Here is a 7,061-nt window from a genome sequence, read left to right as displayed (position 1 = left end):
CCCACTCCCAGGTGAGGAAGGAGAAGCAGCAGAGGGCAGGGAGGCTGCTTTAAACCTGGAGCTGCAGAAAAAGTGCTGCACACACAGCCATCCCCATTCCTCTAGATCCCAGGGCAACACATTCCCAATTTTCTATTCCCCAAGCACACAGCCATTATTTACCTTTGCCTGATGGGGCTGTGGAGCAGGACATCACCCAGCAGAGCAAAGAGGACTGAGAGCCCTCACAAGCTTGGTGGAAAGCAGGAGGAACACAAGAACATGACAGCCAAAAAGCATTAGTACCCAGGCTGGCCTGCCTGAAAAAAAAAAAGGTGTTAAGCCATGAGGGAGTTTAGCAGCTTGTAAAACATCCTGTTGTTAAACAGGTGATGCTGCACCAGCTGAGAGCAGTGATGCTGCTGATAGCTGTGCTCAGAAGAAAGTTATTCAGCTCTGGTTATACCTTTAATTTACCTGCCATCTGATTTAATATCATGCTGGCCAGGTGCTGGCATTGTCCCTCTTCCTTCCCCCCCACAGAATCTCTTCTCCTCCTGCAAAAAGCTCCTTTGCTTCTGGATACACTGCAAGACCAGGGCTCTTGTCCTGTAGAAATTCACAGGGAAATGTATTTGTCAGGAGACTCTGAGCAGCACTAGACATGCAATTATGGTCTAATTTGGATGGCAATGTTTTGGTGAGATGCTGGGATGTGTTGGTTTGCACGTGGTATAGCAAAGGTGACAATCAACCAGTTTTGTCCAAACCAGGGATGTTCAGAAAGGATTTCAGGGCAGCAGAGGAACCAGCACCTTCTTGACTTCTGATGCTCTCTGAGGAGAGGAAGGCTGCTGCCAGCTCACAAATGTGTTGTGTGCCTTACCATGGGTATCCTCCCTCCATCCAGTGATGCTCTTATCACCAGGGCACACGATCAGGCATTTTTATCTTTCCTGTATCCAGCTGACATTGGTTACTGGAGAGTAGCTCATGACAAGAGACTGGAGGTCAACATTCATGTGCTAAATCCTCATGTGGCTGCATCTTGTCACTCTGCTGTTTCCATTGGAGAAACTGAGGCATGCATCAGCTTGGCTGTCATTTTTTTGATTACACCACTATGAACTTTTGGTCCATAGCAACACTCCAAGCAAAGTGTTTGGAAGTCACAGGATTCCATCTCCTGTCCCCATGTCACCACCTCCAGCTGAGCTGGTGCTGGTGGCTTCCTGGCCAGCCCACCCCCCAATCTGCTTGCACCCCTCCCATCAGCAGCATCAATCCCTGCCAGACCCAGCTTTGCACCAGCTTCTGGGATTTAGATTTTCCAAATGATTTCCATGGATGTGAAGTCACTGCTGTTGTTCAAGGGAGATGAAGACAGCACCTGATCTTCAGTCAGGCTCCTGTTCTGTATCTGTGCATGGATGCCCCTTAAATGAGAGGAGATAATACATCAACCTGCTTTACATCTCACTTCTCATCTTCTTAATGAATGAGGCCTAATTATGAATTTCTAATTCCCACTGTTTATACAAAGCACTTTTGCTTTATTTCCTTTTGACTTTCTGCCTTCAGAAGCCACAGGAGTTCACATCGCCTCTGGTGCCTCTATGCCACAGGAAACTCAATCAAATAAGGAAATTTATGTAAACCCTGGTTTTGCAAGAGGAAGATGTGCTCCTGTGTGTGAGCTGGCAATGAATAGGCTCTCCTAATGTATTCCTTATTGCTTCCCTCTTCCTTTGCAGCCAGTCAATACCCTCGAGAGAAGTTAATTAGATCCGCTTCACTCTGCCTGGTCCTGCCACTGAGCTCTGAGTGCAGGGGAGAGGGAAATCCCAGCAAAGCAAATTGACTCCATTAGAGGAAGAGACCCCTGAACAAGCCTTTCCATTGTCCGTGATGGCAGAGGATGATCTGCTTTAAAAGCAAGCATGAAAATGTGAAACAATGATTTTTAAATATTTGTTCAAAATCCCAATTGAGTCAAGATGCCAGTTGAAATTTAAAGAGAGCTCTTTGCAAGGGCCCCAGTGTACCTGGGATGTTCACAGCTATTCACCTCCACCTGTAGCCCTTTGGAACCCCTCAGAGCAGGTGTCAGTCTCTAAGTAGCCATTTGCACATCAAAGGAATGAAGGTGATCACAGGTACAAAGCAGGTTGTACCTCCAGCTGTATCCCTGGGGACCTGGCTGAAGGGGCTGAAAGCATACAATGAAAATCCCATTTCCTCTAGGTTTCCTTTTAGAGCCTGCTTAGGAAGCTGACCACTAGGGAACACCCACCTCTGATTTCATAGAATGATAGAATCATAGAATCCTAGGGGTTGGAAGGGACCTCAAAAGATCATCTAGTCCAACCCCCCCTGCCAGAGCAGGGCCCCCTAGAGTACATCCCCTAGGAACGTGTCCAGGTGGGTTTTGAATGTCTCCAGTGAAGGAGACTCCACAACCCCCCTGGGCAGCCTGTTCCAGGGCTCTGTCACCCTTACAGTAAAAAAATTTTTTCTGATATTCAACTTGAACCTCCTATGCTCCAATTTACACCCATTACCCCTTGTCCTATCACTGGTCACCACTGAGAAAAGCCTAACTCCATCTCCCTGACACTCACCCCTTACATATTTGAAAACATTGATGAGGTCACCCCTCAGTCTCCTTTTCTCCAAACTAAAGAGACCCAGCTCCCTCAGCCTTTCCTCATAAGGGAGATGTTCCACTCCCTTAATCATCTCAGTAGCTCTGTGCTGGACTCTTTCAAGCACTTCCCTGTCCTTCTTGAACTGAGGGGCCCAGAACTGGACACAATACTCCAGGTGTGGCCTCACCAATGCAGAATAGAGGGGGAGGAGAACCTCTCTTGACCTACTAACCACCCCCTTTCTAATGCACCCCAGGATGCCATTGGCCTTCTTGGCCACAAGGGCACTTTGCTGGCTCATGGGCATCTTCTTGTCTACCAGGACCCCCAGGTCTCTTTCACCTACACCATTCCTTCCAACAAGTGATGATTTTGTCAGCCCACAATTACAATCTACTGGATTTAATCCTTTAGACACAGACTGGCCAGCTCTGAGTACAGTGATGAGGACCTGCAGAACAGCCAACTCTATCTAAAACTCCTGCTTGCCTTTTTTTCTTTTTTTTTTTTTTTAATCAAATTTATCAAGTCCCAAATAAGGACCTCACAGAACCTGTGCAAACACGAGTGGCCTAAGCAAGCCCCAGCTGGCTGATGGGGTTTGGTTACTTATTATTTGGTTATTCATATTAATCTGAGTCCTTATTAGCAAAAGTTTTTAAATGCCTCTTGGAGGGCTGGAATCCCAGCAGAGTTTCCCCACTCCATGAAAGCAAAGACTGAAGATTCCAGCAAGGAGACACGGTCATTAGAAGAGCTGACTGCTTGCTTCCCAAGCTGACTGCTTCCCAAAGCCAGGCACAAATACTTATTTCAAAAGGATTGCCTAAGGGGAGTCCTTAAAAAACACACAAGCAGCACTCCAAAACAGGGAGGAAAGGCTGGGTCCTCTGGAACAAACTGGATACTGAAGAACAGGGTGAAGAAGCAGCATCACCCTCAGGCACAACTTTGCTTTTATCAAAGCTTTTTGTTGTAGAGGATTGCTTTAGTGTTTCTCAACTTCTTTTCCTTTTTTATTTTTTTTTTCATAGTAAGCTATCACTTTCTTTTCTCATTTTATGCCTGCAAATCCTACCTTAGAAAAGTAATATTTCTGGGCAAAAGGCAATAAAGAGAAACAATTAAAATTTTATTTTCACTGTCCACCTTGCCCTTTTACATTTCTGCTCCCTCATCAGGGCACACTCCAAAGCTGATTTCCTCTACAAGCATTACCTATCCACTCACAAGGGCATTTCCCTCTCCTGGATCCATCAATCCCAGCTTCCAAACATGACAGCAACCTCCACACCAGCAAGATTTGGGCTGGCACCACGCAGGCACAGCCAAGCTTTCCAGAACCTGCTTCACACGTGGAGGTTCACGGGCATCCCTTCAGCCCTTCCCCAAAGATGCCCTTTTCATCTTGAGTGCTGACAAGATGTCATCCCTGCTCTTGGCAAGGTGTTTGTCACAAACCTCACCTTTAAATGTCCAGGTGATCCCCTGTCCCTGAATTACCAGGACACTCTTGAGTTTTGCCCTTTCCAGCAGGGTGGGTGCTGACGCTCGCTCGCTGCTTTGGCTCCCCCCAAAGTCCCACTGACCTCTGGGGAAAAGGAGGAAACAGCTTAGCCAATAAAACCAGGAAATACTGAAAAGGTCAAATCACACGATTACAATAAATTACCATAATTCAGAGTGTAAATCAGGCATTAAAATGATGAGATGTTGCAAGACGGAGATTGGCACCAGCCCTAAAAATGGCAAAACATTAATGCAGCTCGGGGTCAAGGAGCCAGCTGGGAAATGGTAAACATTTTAAAACTAGACCCTTATCACTATAATCTTGTGATCTTCCCAGACTGTCACGTCAGGCACCACCAGATGATGGAACAGCACACTGAGCTATGATTTATTTTCCATACTAAAGACTCCCAAGCCAACAAGTGGGGGTAATTGAAAACAGAGACAGGAGCAGCACTGGGTAACCTTTAAAGGGGTTACCTCCAGCCCTTGGCAGCTTGCTGATTTGAGAGGGTGACATTTATTCTGTGGAATGTGGCAGCATTTTTTGAAATGCCTCTCTGTGGTGGTAGGGCAGTGGGTAGTTAATGCAATAGTAATGGTGTTCCCAGGGACAACTCCAGGGATGGCAGGAAGGTCCTACAGGGAAGTGCTCACACCAGGTTTCTAGCCTTGGGTGGCTTTGGCCAGGTCTGCACCTCAGGAATTGGAGATAAGGACCCTGCCCTTTGTTTTAGGTGTCTGGATAAGGTGGGGTTGTCCCACACTTGCTGGAGTTTCAAAGAGAATGAATAATAGGTAAGTAGGGTTAGAGAGGAAAAAAAAAAAAAAAAAGGGTGTGTGCCAAAAAAAAAGGAGAAGGGTAATTTGGTGCCTTCCTGGGGATGGCAGAAATGTCTCACCTGATTTGGTTGGCTCACCACCACATCACAGAAAGTCTTCTGCTCTCCCCCAAGCATCTCTTGCCCAGCTTTGCACATTGAAACACAGACAAGAGCAAACCAGGGGTGAGCTCCAAGGGAGCCTCCATCTCCACAGGCAGTAGCCTTGGGCACAGCACAGCAGAAAACCCAACCACAATGCCAGGTGCAACCTTCTCCAGCCACTCAGGGTTTCCAGTTTCCCAGAGCCCCAGCTGACCCTTAAACTTCTCTATGGAGAGCAAACAAGGTCCCCCCCAGGGCTCAGCAGTGAAAATGTGTTCCCATTCAGGGTGACCCTGACATGCTCTGGCTCCAGCTCTGCTCTCCAGACCTCAGGTCCAACCCAGCACATCCCTCTCAGTTGTCCCTGGGATGTGTTCATGGTCCCTTAATGGGCTTGGATGAACCATATGTGAGAGGACATCTCATCCAGGTTGTCCTTTATCAAACCTCATGGAGCAACATTCAAAGTTTGGTTTTTTCCAAACTGTACAAGTGTCCCAAGGGAGTTCCCAGGTGTCTCTGTCACAAATCCATGGGGTGGGGACATCTCCCCACTTTTGAGTACCCACTGTGACCCTCCTCTGTTTTCCTAGTGCTCCTCTACCTTTCCTAGTTGCAGTCCTTGCAATTAATTCCCAAGAAGCAGAGAAGCCATCTCTAACCTGGAGGCTGTGAAATGTGGGGACATCCAAGGGGAATGCTCCTCCCAAATGATCTTTCTCTCCTGTGCCTTCCTTGAGATTTCTTTGATAAACCCAAGACATCAGAAGGAAACAGTAGGGATGACTCTGCTCACCAAGAGACAGCACCTGCTGGTAGAAAAAAAATAAAATAAATAAAGTCTCATTCCCCTCTACCCTCTCCTGTATGTTCTGGTGAGGAACAGGGGAGTAGGAACAGAAAAAAAGAAATGGCCAATTTTTCACAGCAGGAGTCAACAAGTTTTTTCATTCACAAGTCACCCAGCTGCAGAAATCTCCTGTTCTGAAAGGTTTTTCCATCTTTTAAATTTTTCTGTATCCCAGTAAAGCTTTTTCATTTCACACAGATTAAGAGTTAATTCAGGTCAAATAAGGATTAATTAGTCTGTGTAAACCAGCCCCAGACACTGATGCACTGGAGATCTTTTTTAAATTAGTTGTTGCTACTGTAAGTCTGTATCTTCTGATGGCAAGACCTCTGGTGTATTATAAATTTGCAATCAGGTACCCCACGGGATGTGAGATGAGGGAAAATGTCAGTCTTAACAGTGTTTAAATCCCTCCTGCTGCTGAACTGCAGCCTCTTTCAAATTAGGTCCTGTTGGCAAAATCAGATAAAGAGATGGAAATAGATGATGTGAACAAAGGGCATCAAAGAGTATCATTTAAATTGTTATTGACTATGGGCACACAAAAAAAACTCAACAAAGCCCAGCATGAAAACATCCATAATAAGAAGAGATAATAGGACCAGGGAGATAGTTGTTTGGGTTTGTTTTTTTTTTTTTTTTTTTTTATTAGGTGGAAAAGCATAAAATAATTTGTGTGGTTGTATGTTTTACAGGTAAGGGGGAGATGAATACAGAATATATGTCACAGACCAGGCCAAATGGCTTTGCTGTGCCTTCTGCACTAACATCAGATGATCTTAAAGATCCCTGAAAATTCTATGATCAGAGATGATTTATCCAGACTTGATTGCAGAAGAAAGGACCACACCTGTTGCTGTTGGATCACTCCTGTTGATGTAAGAGAGTCACCAAAAAATCCAAGTGCCTGATTTTCTTTTGAGGGGTCAGGTGTAGATGGAGCTTCCAAATGAAGGCTCAGCATAGGTTGTGATGTGATCTCCAGGTCCCAGAGGGCTGAGAGGTAAGCAAGGACATGCAAATGGCCCAGGCATTGCTCTTGAAGTCTTGTCCTGAAGATTTAAGAAGCAAAGAACCTGCTGGGCCAGCTCCCTGGGTCAGCTGCCTCCACCTGTGGGCTGAAAAAGGGATTGAATTTCAAAAGCATTT

At 46.0% G+C, this 7,061-nt stretch overlaps 1 long non-coding RNA gene across 1 annotated transcript; it reads right to left on the bottom strand.

Annotated features, from left to right (window-relative positions):
• Positions 1–3,738: 3,738 nt before the first annotated feature.
• LOC139806125 (uncharacterized) lies at positions 3,739–5,129 on the bottom strand. The gene is made up of 2 exons (XR_011730124.1): positions 5,039–5,129; positions 3,739–4,218 (listed from the first exon to the last, which is right to left on the bottom strand). It is a non-coding gene; the product is annotated as an uncharacterized lncRNA (long non-coding RNA).
• Between the last annotated feature and the right edge of the window lie 1,932 nt (positions 5,130–7,061).

Source organism: Heliangelus exortis, chromosome 21 (genome assembly GCF_036169615.1).
Source record: "Heliangelus exortis chromosome 21, bHelExo1.hap1, whole genome shotgun sequence".
In the NCBI taxonomy this organism is placed as follows: Eukaryota; Metazoa; Chordata; class Aves; order Apodiformes; family Trochilidae; genus Heliangelus; species Heliangelus exortis.
The sequence above is the reverse complement of the archived record's forward strand: the minus strand, read 5'-3'. Positions and strand labels throughout refer to the sequence as shown.